The sequence below is a fragment of the Galendromus occidentalis genome, unplaced genomic scaffold (genome assembly GCF_000255335.2).
Source record: "Galendromus occidentalis unplaced genomic scaffold, Mocc_1.1 scf7180000076522, whole genome shotgun sequence".
NCBI lineage: Eukaryota > Metazoa > Arthropoda > Arachnida > Mesostigmata > Phytoseiidae > Galendromus > Galendromus occidentalis.
This window is the reverse complement of record NW_003804511.1, coordinates 423,068-434,026: the sequence shown is the minus strand read 5'-3', so window position 1 is coordinate 434,026 and position 10,959 is coordinate 423,068. Positions and strand designations below refer to the sequence as shown.

The following is a 10,959-nucleotide window of genomic DNA, read 5'->3' as shown; positions in this document are numbered from 1 at the left end:
GGCGGCAGAGCTGCCGAATGAATATTAATCTAAGAAGTCGAAAATTGAAATAACGGCTGATTTCGCTCAGTGTTGAGCGTTGAACGCGAACGACTACAGCGAGCTGGGACGAACCTCTCGGATAACCCGTACTTGAAAATTCAATTCCGTCGAGCGTCGCACTCTGTCTCGCGAGACTCCAATGAGGCTAGATTGGAAGCTGCACCGCTCGCCAGCCAGCCAGCTCGCCCAAGTAATAATTTCAGAGTAAGAATCCTTAAACAAACCTCTCTCGATCACTGATTAGCGCTGCGTCGCTGAGATCGTATGTCGTATGCCGATCGACGGAATGTTGATTCGGATGAGTTCGGAGAGCGAATTCCACCGTGGTCCTTCAAACCTTTGCGACGGCCTCCGCCCCACGCCTCTGACGCGTTGTCCCTTGAAATTCCATGTTGCGGTCTATTCTGTGATACCACTTCCTCTGCGAGCACTACGGCCCTTCACTCGATGATACACTTTTGACCCGAAATAGGCTCGCGAGGTATATCTCGTCGTCGCCTTCACCGGATCGGAGCAGAAATGTTCGCGAACAAATGAATCGGAAGCTCCGGAAGAGGCGCAATTACGCCGGTTCGGATTCCCACTTTAATACGTTGCTTTGTCTGACGTTCGTTGGTAAGACGACGACCGCTAGACGAGGCCCGCCGAATAAGCAAGCGGGCAAGTCGCATGGCCGAATAAGTTCGTGATCCGTCCCATCTGTGTTTAGAAGGATACGGTTGCTACTCCAAACTCAGAGAATGGCCTTTCACGAACGAGGGTTAGGTCGATAACCAGGGGCAATCTTCAGGCCGCATTTCTTTGCATCGGAACGGCCTGGCTTCGATTGCGATCCATCTCCCTAAACGGGAGTCATTGGCCTTGAGAGGACTTTGTACGTACCTATCGGAGAGCGGCGGACGTTCGGAGCGTTCGGAAGCCGGTCCGAGCCTAGACGGCGCATCGAGGAAATTCTCCATGATTGCACTCGAGGATCAATAAATGAGGAAGAGCTATGACTGGGAAGACACCACAGAAAGGAGGAATTCGCCCGGCGGAGCTTGTAGCTTTCCAATGAGCTATCGGTTCGGAAACAGTTCGTCCTCAAAATCCTCACTTCGCTCGGAAGGAATGGGAAGAGGGAATATCCGGGATTTTGAAACCGAAGCTTCCGATTCTCTTCGGTTTGACTGAGAATCCGAGAGGATCGCTCCATCCGATCCGAGTCGTTCCCTTGGGGAAGGAGCCACCGTCTCCAAGAGCGGCTTCCTGAGATGACTCGTCATTGATTGAATGTCTGTCTGTCTGTCTATCTGTCGGACCCACGGAAGGACAGACAGGCGGTCTGTCTGTTTGGCACGACGACACAGACTGTCGTAAAATGTTTCGAGACCTGTTTGATTCACCGTTCTTGTCGACGGCGCTCAGAATTCAAATTGATCGGGATATTCTTCCCGAGTCCTTCGAACTGCGACGTCGCGTCGTCAGATACCGCTGACAGGAGTCTTTTGGAGAGATGGTTCACGCTGAACTCGATTTTCTAGATTGGATGCCGAGTGTGTCGTTCGTTCGAATGCTAGATCGATAGAAGGCGGAGCTTGAGCCGATTCCCGGCGTACAGCTGAATGCAGACTCCAAAACAAGCTACGAACGGAAACAGCTTCGGGTCTGAGCAGTATTCGAGTCTTCCGTTTCCGGAAATTGTTCCTCCGATCAGTCACTAACAGGTTGAGGGAAATTCCGGACGAAGAACAAGAGCGCCCGGGCTGACAGTCCTTGTACTGGCGAGTCCGAGCGGGTAAGATTTACACGTAAGTGAGTCATGAGAACGGCTTCCTCGTTTGCGACAAGCAGCTGCCGGAAGGAAATCCAATTAGGATCCTCCATCGAGAGGATGCGGATATTCAGGAGCTAGCTGGAAAAAAATCCAAGCGGGCTTCTGGAGTTCACTTGGGCCGTTTGCTTTTCGTTGAGTTCATTGATGTATTTCATACATGGGTCGTCGCTGCAAGGGACTCGAATGCTGCGCCTGAACGGCTTGGTCTTAGCTAGAGTTAGCGAGCAGGTCTTCTCGGCATCGTGCAAGCTCCGTGAATCTAAGATTTCAAGCGAAATCTACGACTACTGCGGGTCTGCGTCTACCGCATTGACTTCAGTCATCTTCGTGCTCCGAGGCTCCGTTCGCAGTGAGGCAATGGCATCCGACAGAATTACTTTTTTTTCCTCTCTGATATCGGCTGTCTTTCTGAAACGTTGCAGCTGTTCCAATCGGAAAGAGCTAGATCCGAGCCTCCACATCAAAAGCTTCTGAAACTGCCGCCGAATGTCAAAGAGCGTCGTAATTAGATTCCACGTCTCCCAGATGCTCGCAAGCGCACGTCGGTAATTCGACACGGACTATCGGTCAGGGGGGAATTCTTTGGAGATTATGCAAAGGAGTTCCGCGGCTCCCGGCGAGTAAACGGGAACATTACGCATAGTGCATCTCCGAAGCGCCTTTTCGAGGCCGACCGTTTCAGACGGTACGTACGTTTCCGTGATTTCGCCGACCTTCGAATCAGGTCTCCGACTCAGACTCGTTGAGGATGATCCATTTGTCAAATGTCCCAGCCATGAGAGGCTCGACTCGGAACAGGAACACGGTCGCCGGAAGCTTGCCTCATCGAGTTGTCGAGCGCTAGGTCCGGAGAAGGCTCCCGGAGGGTAATGCCCCGTCGACTCCATACATGTCGCACAAACAGTTTGTAGTTTCAGTCTCTGACGGCTGCTTGCTCCACTACACCCGGGAGTGCTCGGCAAGTCTTTTCCGAGAGTGTGAGCAAGCGGCGAGATTCCTGTCCTTTGTGTCCTCAATGGAGCTTTTCATTAGAGTCGACAGCAGCAAGTACGGGCGCGAGACTCCGAGCGGCGGCATACCGGAGAAGGAATGTAGACTCGTGCTAATGTCACCCCGCAACTCGAGAAACTTGCGAAGTGGCAGAGGCACTTTCGAAAGGACCCGGAGCATGTTCCCGACGTCTACTACTCGCCCTGCTTCCCGGATCAGCTGTTGAACTCGCTCAGGAATTGACAGAATCACACTATGCTGCGGGAAACAGAGTCTTGAGACCGTATCCAAACTCCAAGCCAACCATGAACGTTCCATCCATTTCCGAGACGCGCGAATTTTCGCGTGGCCTGGGACCGTGATTCTCCACGGCGACAACGGGCGAGCACGTCTCTATCTCGGTCGAGACTCGTTCCAGCCTCGAATTGTGTGGCGATTGCAGGGTATGTTGATAGTCTCGTCTCTCGTGATGGTCCTGAAATCCACGGAGGAATCGACGCTCAGAGGCCGGACCCAAATAGATCCGTCATTCAGAACGAGTAATCGATAGTCTCGAGATTGCTTAGTAGACGATAGAGCTGGACTCGGTCCATCGAGCTCTCATTCAAATAATAGAGAAGAGAGCGAGAGAGCTTCTGAAATATTTTCGATACTCGCTCCGAATGGGTTTAGGTGCATAAACCTAGAATGAATTCCGCCAGGAGCAACAACGGAAGATCCAGTCTTCCTCTCTCCAAAGTGTCCTATCTCGTGGGCTTCTGTAAGCGAGCAAAGACGATCAGGACCACGCTTCTTCATTCCCGGTACCGCAGGGACGAGAGAGAAAGTCATGTGAGGATCGAAAGAGCTTTCGAGTACGCCGCTCATTAATTGGAGCGCGTCTCCTGAAGCGTACGGGAGGTATAGAGGGGCAAGCCACAACTCGACGGTGATCTGACTCACTATCGGATGGCCCTCTGACACTGATTACTCCGTTCGTTAGACAAAAGCCTTGGAGAAGAATAGCTCGAAAGAGATCACTTTCCAGCCAGGCGGGTCCCGAATCCTCGTCGAAAACGGAGCTCGATGGATCGAGTCCTCACCCGTATAAATTCTGCCTCAAAATTCTTCGTTCGACTATTCTCATCGCATCAGACGATGCACTGCGGCACGTGAATTCGCTCGTAGAAGCAATGTACGTATCTTCTTATTGGGAACATCGCTCACCCGGTTTTCGGTAGAAATCATTGTGTCTCGCGGCAGCCGTGGGCTCAGCAGCAGCTGTCCTAATCGGGAGAAGCTATTGCGACAGAGCTTGCTCTAATTTAAACTTAACAGCATTCCGACGCAGCACGGGGTTCGAGACAGGGGGCAGGGACGTAGAATGGGGTCCGAGCCGAAGAACGAGCGAGCGGGAAGAATAGCACAGAGATTAACGGGATTAGAACCCTAGAGCTCCTGGCTTTGTTCGACGGTGCGTGCCCGACCGCCCAACCGCCCACCGGCCCGACGGAGCCAACCTCGCCAGCTACCGAGGCAGCCCAGCAGCCTGCCAGCCTGTTTGCGAGCCATCCGTGTTCGCATGGATCTGTGGGATTAGAAAATCACGCGGGAAGCGACCGGTACTTCCGGACTCGACTCCGGGAGAGACGGTTGTGACGACGACACGCAACGCCACGACCGCGAACTAGTTGATGGGCAGAGAGCCTCAACCGCCTCGACATGGACGACGAGTCGCGGGGGGCTTACGCGCCAGCTCGAAACAGGAACATCGGCGCTTCGGTTTCACCGGCGTTCTATCCGCCTCCTGCCGACTCACTGGGGCCGTTCACGTCACGCGCCCTCCTTTTCCAGGCTACACTCGGAGAGCTCCCACCGCCTTCGACAAACACACTTCGCGGGGTGCGGCTCCAGCCCATGCTGATCCGCTACGGAGCTCTTTTTTCTTGGAAGATGTCTTCTGACGCTTCCAGAGTCGGTGAGGCTCCCGCCTCCGATTCCGATTTTTGAGAATTCTGAATATCTTATCGAGAAATCGAACAATACCCTCGCGACACTGCAGAATATCGGAGAAGTTTCCAAGTCGGAGGCGTTCGATTCCCAAAATACCCGGGTGCGATTTTTTTCAAAATGATGCGCTGTACCCGCTATCAGAGGAGTCCCTTTACAGCCTTTATGATCTTATGGTCTCTAGTGATAATCACACGAGAGTCTCACGACTCAGGAAGGAGAAATCGGAAAAGTTCGCGAATTCCGTGACTCGATTTTCAACTGCTGCCGGCCGGGATACGATTTTGCAACCCTTGCGGCAGCATCGATCCCTAGCTTCGCACCGTATCTGTCCACATGGGGCCCAGATAAAAAAGCCGTTCCCTATTATCACAATCTGCCAACCTCCAAAGCTTTTTTGTAAGCTTGACGAGTTCTTCTTATTCAGACATGCATAATGAAAATAGTCCGAGGCAGCAAATATCAATACATTTAGGGAATGAGGAGAAAAGTTCCACCCATCCAGGATCGCCGAAGCCAAGGAGCGAACGGGAGCACCTCAAGCATTTTCCCGCTTTGTGTTCCTCACATGGGCAACTGACTGGGGAGCCTGAAGTCCCGGTCACGTAGGCGACCGTGGAGTATACCTGTACGTCTGATTGCGAACGCTAATCGTGCCGGCTGAGCTCAACGGAGCATAGGCTGACTGAGACGCAGGCACACGAAGAGTGCTAGGGAGAGGATTCAGTTGGAGATAAGGAAGACAGAGAGACCCGATGCGAGCCGATAGGGGTGACGGACAGGCTCGTTGATGGAGACCCTCTCCCGTTGTTCAGAAACGAACTTCAGAAAACATCGCCCTTCAGAGAACACAAAACGCTGCCTGCCGCGATCTTTCATCGAAGATGCGCAATGCGTTTATTCACGACCATTCAAATCAGGACCTAAACAGGGGACACAGCGATGACCGAATAGCCGTGCAGGAGTGTTTTTTGGAAGATCGTGGTGGTGATTCGCCCGGACTGACTGTCTGAGTGGTTGCCCGCTGGCGCGCTCTCTAGACAGCTCTAGCGGAAGAGTGGCCGCTTAGCGCGGAAGCGATCATGGACCCTCGCGAACGCTGGAGAAGGGGGTTGCTCGGTTACGGAAGTCCTTACTTTCTGAAAGGCTTCGTCGTAGATTGGCTTCACCGGAGAGAGCTCCGAAACATCGGGCTGATGCCAGTCCTACCACGCACGACCCTGTTCCTATTGTTCTCCATGCCGATCGGCTCGATAAAGCGATTCCCTGTATGCGTGTGCCTTTGAGCTCGCTCCTGAGCGGGTTAAATATCGGAATGCCGACGAGACGATCAGTGCGGATTTCTTCGTGCAGCGGGACTGCCTGTGCTTAATGCGACGACACAGCATGAAGATGCACCTCTTCGCTCCGACATTGGACGAACGCGTCTCCGGTATGATTGTCGCACGGATTTAAGCTCTTAGATCAGAGGGTCCCAGGTGTGGTCGTGGTTCCGTGTGAACCTCTTTCCTCTCACTCTGATCGATCGGTCGCTCGGAAGGCCCGTACCATACTCGGTGGCTCCCTCTAGTGGGATCGTGAAGGGTATTTCATATTTTTGGTTCTTTAAGGGTGCTCCTTACGGAGCTGCAAAAATTGCCGTTAGGCTCATTGTAGGTGTTCCTCCGCACGGATGCGTTTAGTAAAAGGCGAAACGCATGTTCGTCCTTGCGGTGAAACCTGAGCGATACTTCAATGGCCATCGTTCGCGGTCTTCGCCGCTTGACCGTCACAGCCTGCCTTGGGCCCTAGTGCGACTTCGAGGCCAACTAACACAAAACGGGCTGATGCTGCGCTTGAACTACCAAGTCTCTCAGCCGAAGAGCTACCAGAACTGATATTCCATATCTCTGGATAGGGGAACGTATGAAGGCATTCGCTTCCGAAAGTCACTCCACTCACGAGCGAGCATAGAATGTGTGCGCCCGGCTCAGCGGGAGAGGGCGAGAGCATGCCGAGAGGTACTGCGGCCTTCGAAGAAATTCGTGTGAGTTGAGGGTTGCGCTCGAGGCTCTGATGGATCAATTTCCGTCCGGCGATTATTTCTGTGCTGGGTGATTGAAATTGGAAAAGAGGGTGCTCGAAAATCCCATAACAAGAGAATCGATTGATACGATCATAATATCAAGTCCCAATTAAATATTCCTCAATGAACCCCTGAGATCTCGACCCTAAAAACTCTTCGTGTGAGAAAATTTTCCCATTCGGGAAATCGAAAAAAGGGGTTGGACTCCGGTCGCGAACACGACACGAGCGGAGAATTTCCGTAACATAAGGGGCGACCGTTGTTTCGAATATCGTCTGCGAGAACCTGGAAATTCTGCGAAATATCGCGGAAAATTCTAGCTCTACCCAAGAGGCTACCTCAGCGAGCTTTTACTCGGGTGAGAAACTTTATTCAGTTCTCACTCCGCCCCACAATGCACATTGTGAGACATTGTTGCTCTTATAGTCAGTGCCTTTCCTATCATACGCGAGGCCACTGTCGAGACTCACAGTTTCAGGAATTCGAATTTCAGCCTTTCTTGTGCTTGAGATTCCTGGATAGTATCATTGTTTTGAGATTAGGATTTCAGGGGCTCTTATGAATCCTATTTTCTTGGAGGCTCCCGTGACGCATCACACGTTCGTTCATATTCCGTGACACAAGTTGGAACAGCGCCGGCAGGGAAATGGTCTTCATTAAGGTCACGAGCATAGGTTCACGATCAGACTAGATGAAACACAGCTGTTGACGTGTCTCTCCAAGCTCTGAGGACTGCGCGACTCATAGTTCATGGAAGATTAATATGACAAGCGAAGGTTCGTTTCTCTTCTCTCGGCATTATTGAAGGGGCCACGATGAAGCATCGGCTTCTGAGCCTTCCGCTACCACGTAAAAACTGCCTTGAGGATGGAACACTTGACAAATGACAGAGTTAATGCCTTGCTTGCCGTCGGGCCCGAACCGAAAAGCCCAGCACGTGATAAGACTCGAGCTAGCTTCCAGGTGGCTGGTTTTCGTCTGTTAGAAAGATAATCCATCCGTCAGGTGGCCGGAAACTCCTCGACGCGAGCATCCGAAGTCGTTTCTAGTCTTTCAGACTCGCGGCGAAGCCTGCTCGTCGCATGTTCCACCCACATGGCGCGCCACTCGTGATCGTCGTCGATGCATGCCTAGGTGCGGGGCCGCGCCCCTCACTCGCAAGATTTTGGCAGGACAGCGCAGCTGTTCGCCGTTTCGTTTCATGAAGGGGAAACTCTCAGATCGAAAATTTTTGGTTTTCCATCATCCTCCTGTCGCGCTCCAATCGTGCAGAAGCAACGCCACGGGACTCGTGGGGAACGAAACGCAAGTTTCCGAGTAATTGACTCCGAACAGGACTCGACTCCGCTGAACAATAATTTTTGCTGGGATTCGGATCAGTCAGCTCCGCATGCCGCGAGTCGGTCGTTCCCCGAACGGTCTTCAAAAGGAACAAATACTCGCAGATACGAATGCAAGCCCTATTCCGCTCCAAATATTGCTCTCCCGTGGAGGGGCATATTGCGGCGCCGGATAAAATCCGCTCGGCTGACCGCCCGCCCGCCCAGACATGTGTACTCCTTCACGGATGCCTCCGGGAATCTGTCTTTATTACGCACGCAAGAGGCATCGCCGAAATGTGAACTTCTGAGTGTTTCGTAACCGTTGTCCCTCTCCTTGGATATAGTCACTGAGCCACATGGTCCGTTCACGATGTTGTCAGAGTGAAGGTGCAGATCCTGGGAGAACAGGCCCAACGCAAAAGATCCCATCTGTGACGAGGAGCGGAATCCGTCCGTATTGGAGTATCTCTTATGAGCATGAACTCTAGAGAGTAAGTTCTGCCGCTGTTTGTCGCATATTTGCGGAAACTGGAGATTGGGCAGGGATCACTTCCCTGCAAATAGAAGGGCAGCGGCGAGAGGAAGAAGGTCAACTCGAATGGGTGATATACGTCCTCGACTCAAGAACATTGCGTGCGGAAGAACCGTGGGCTAATTCGACTTGTCTTCCGGGACGATTTCATTTCGAGTCTTTCGCGCGATCCCGTATCGAATCCCCAGCCGCGCTATAGAACCAATTATCGGGAATGAAGAGAGTCGGATCATCGATTCCCAACGAGGCGGGAGGGCACCATCGATCCATCGCTCGACCACCTCTCGAACCGCTCTAGAAGTCTCTGCGGAAATTCTCAGTCGATACGAGGCTTCGGTATCCGATCGATCACTCCGTTGACTGAGTTTTACTCCGATACGACTTCACCTGGCAGGGGAAAATCTCGTCGTTTGCCAGTCACGTTGCACTCAAGGGCCGTCCTGACCTCCGACACAAGACGAACCAGTCGCATATCTACGGTGTCCCCGTAGCGGGTGATAGGGCCCAATAAGATAGCAGTGAATAAAAAGCCGTCCGTATCTCTGAGCCTGACAGTCCTTTTGCGAAATCAGTGACGGGAATAAAATCTCCCTGTGAGTACATTCTTCGTGTTCCAGCAACAGGGTTCAAGATTGCGTCCAGAATTCATCTGTTTATAGCTGACTTGGAGGACCGATGAAGCGGGAGTCGCTTCCGTCGGGCAGGCCAAAGGACCTGCCGAGGCTCGGCGTGCGCAGTCGGTCCTAGTCGGACAAGGAAGTCCCAGTCGGAAATCTCTGCGACACCTTGTCCCTCGCGTCGCTCCTCTGCTGACGAGTTGAATGTTCCGACAAGGGCTCGGGTGTTTGCCGAGTTAGGCACTCGGGAACGCCGGGAAACGCCGGCGACCGACGACGGGGTTTTAGAAGGGTGAGAGGCCCAGCGGCTCTCAATCAGGAGCACTTCTCTCTCCTCAGTCAGTCACTGCTCAGTTGACACCCCCACTTTGGAAAAACACCTCCTTGTCGGTCGTTCCTCGGCTCGCCTTCGCGAGAGCTCCATGCAGAAGTACGAAGTGGGGAGAGATGCCTGTCACGTATAGCTTGTAGCGAGCAGGCGAGTCGCTCGTAGGCTTCCGCCGCCGGCCAGTAAATGGGTTCACGTAGCAGAGACATTTTTCTCATTTTCGCGGCATGCCCCCTCCCCCTCTGCTCCACTACGCCCCTTCCCGAGTCGTTCCTTCGGTACCCGCATCTCACCTCTCCACCCGTCTGTCCCCATCAACCCCGGATCTCCCCTCCCGAGGTCTCGCCTACCACAGCCTTGGAGAAGGAGACGACCGTAACGGCGGGGACACCACGCTGCACGCCTACGCGATCTGCCTCGCAATCCCTCGAGGAATGTCTAGGTAGGGATTGCAGACCGGCGCCAGTGCGATTCCACGTGAGTCCGTGAGTCTCGGGGCAGCATCATCATCATCACCGCGACAGCCCGCTCCTCCGCGGCGCAAGATTCTTTCCAATGTCCTCTCTTCCTTCGAAAGCGAGCGGGCAACCTGACCTCGCGCTGATGCTCATGGGGGCTTCTTCGACGATTGATGCATGCCGATCGGTGGTAGCCAGAAGTTGTCCGCGAGACCTGGCAGGAGAATACAATGATGATGGTCGCCTCCGGAGAGGGAATCCTCTTATTCCTTGGTGTCGTCTCCGACACACCCGACTCGCACCCTGATTGGTCGGGCGATGCCGTGCGACGGTCTGGTTCCCTGCGTCGACATTATCGGAATACGATCGGCAGGTGTGACCGTCGTCAATCCCCTCGGTTTCTGGACAGGATCCTCGGTTTGGTCCAACTTAGCGACTCCGCGATCAGAGCGGTCTACATGGGGATTACGAGAATACTTTTCCCGAAGCATGCCTCAGGGATGACTCATCTGCGGACAACGAAAGGTTGGGTTCAGATTACGCCCGCCTTGCCGGGGCTTGAATCGTTCCTTCCACAAAGCAAAGGGAAGAAATCTGGCTTGAGGATCTCTTAGCGACCCATGAGCTCGATCATGTGTTCGGACTGGAATTCTGCTCTCATGGAGCTTCTTGCGGAGCCGAGAGGCATCTGAAGACACCGCTCATCAGTCCGCATTTGACCGCTCCTCGGCCTGTACCATCTAGATAAGCAGCCCTGGTTTTGTTCCGACGAATAGGTGAGCAGCCGATGGAGCCTTGGC

The 10,959-nt window shown here is 53.3% G+C and overlaps 1 non-coding gene across 1 annotated transcript; it reads right to left on the bottom strand.

The window, feature by feature from the left end:
- Positions 1-6,450: 6,450 nt before the first annotated feature.
- Positions 6,451-6,564, bottom strand: LOC114828611 (U5 spliceosomal RNA). The gene has a single exon (XR_003777151.1). It is a non-coding gene; the product is annotated as a U5 spliceosomal RNA (small nuclear RNA).
- Between the last annotated feature and the right edge of the window lie 4,395 nt (positions 6,565-10,959).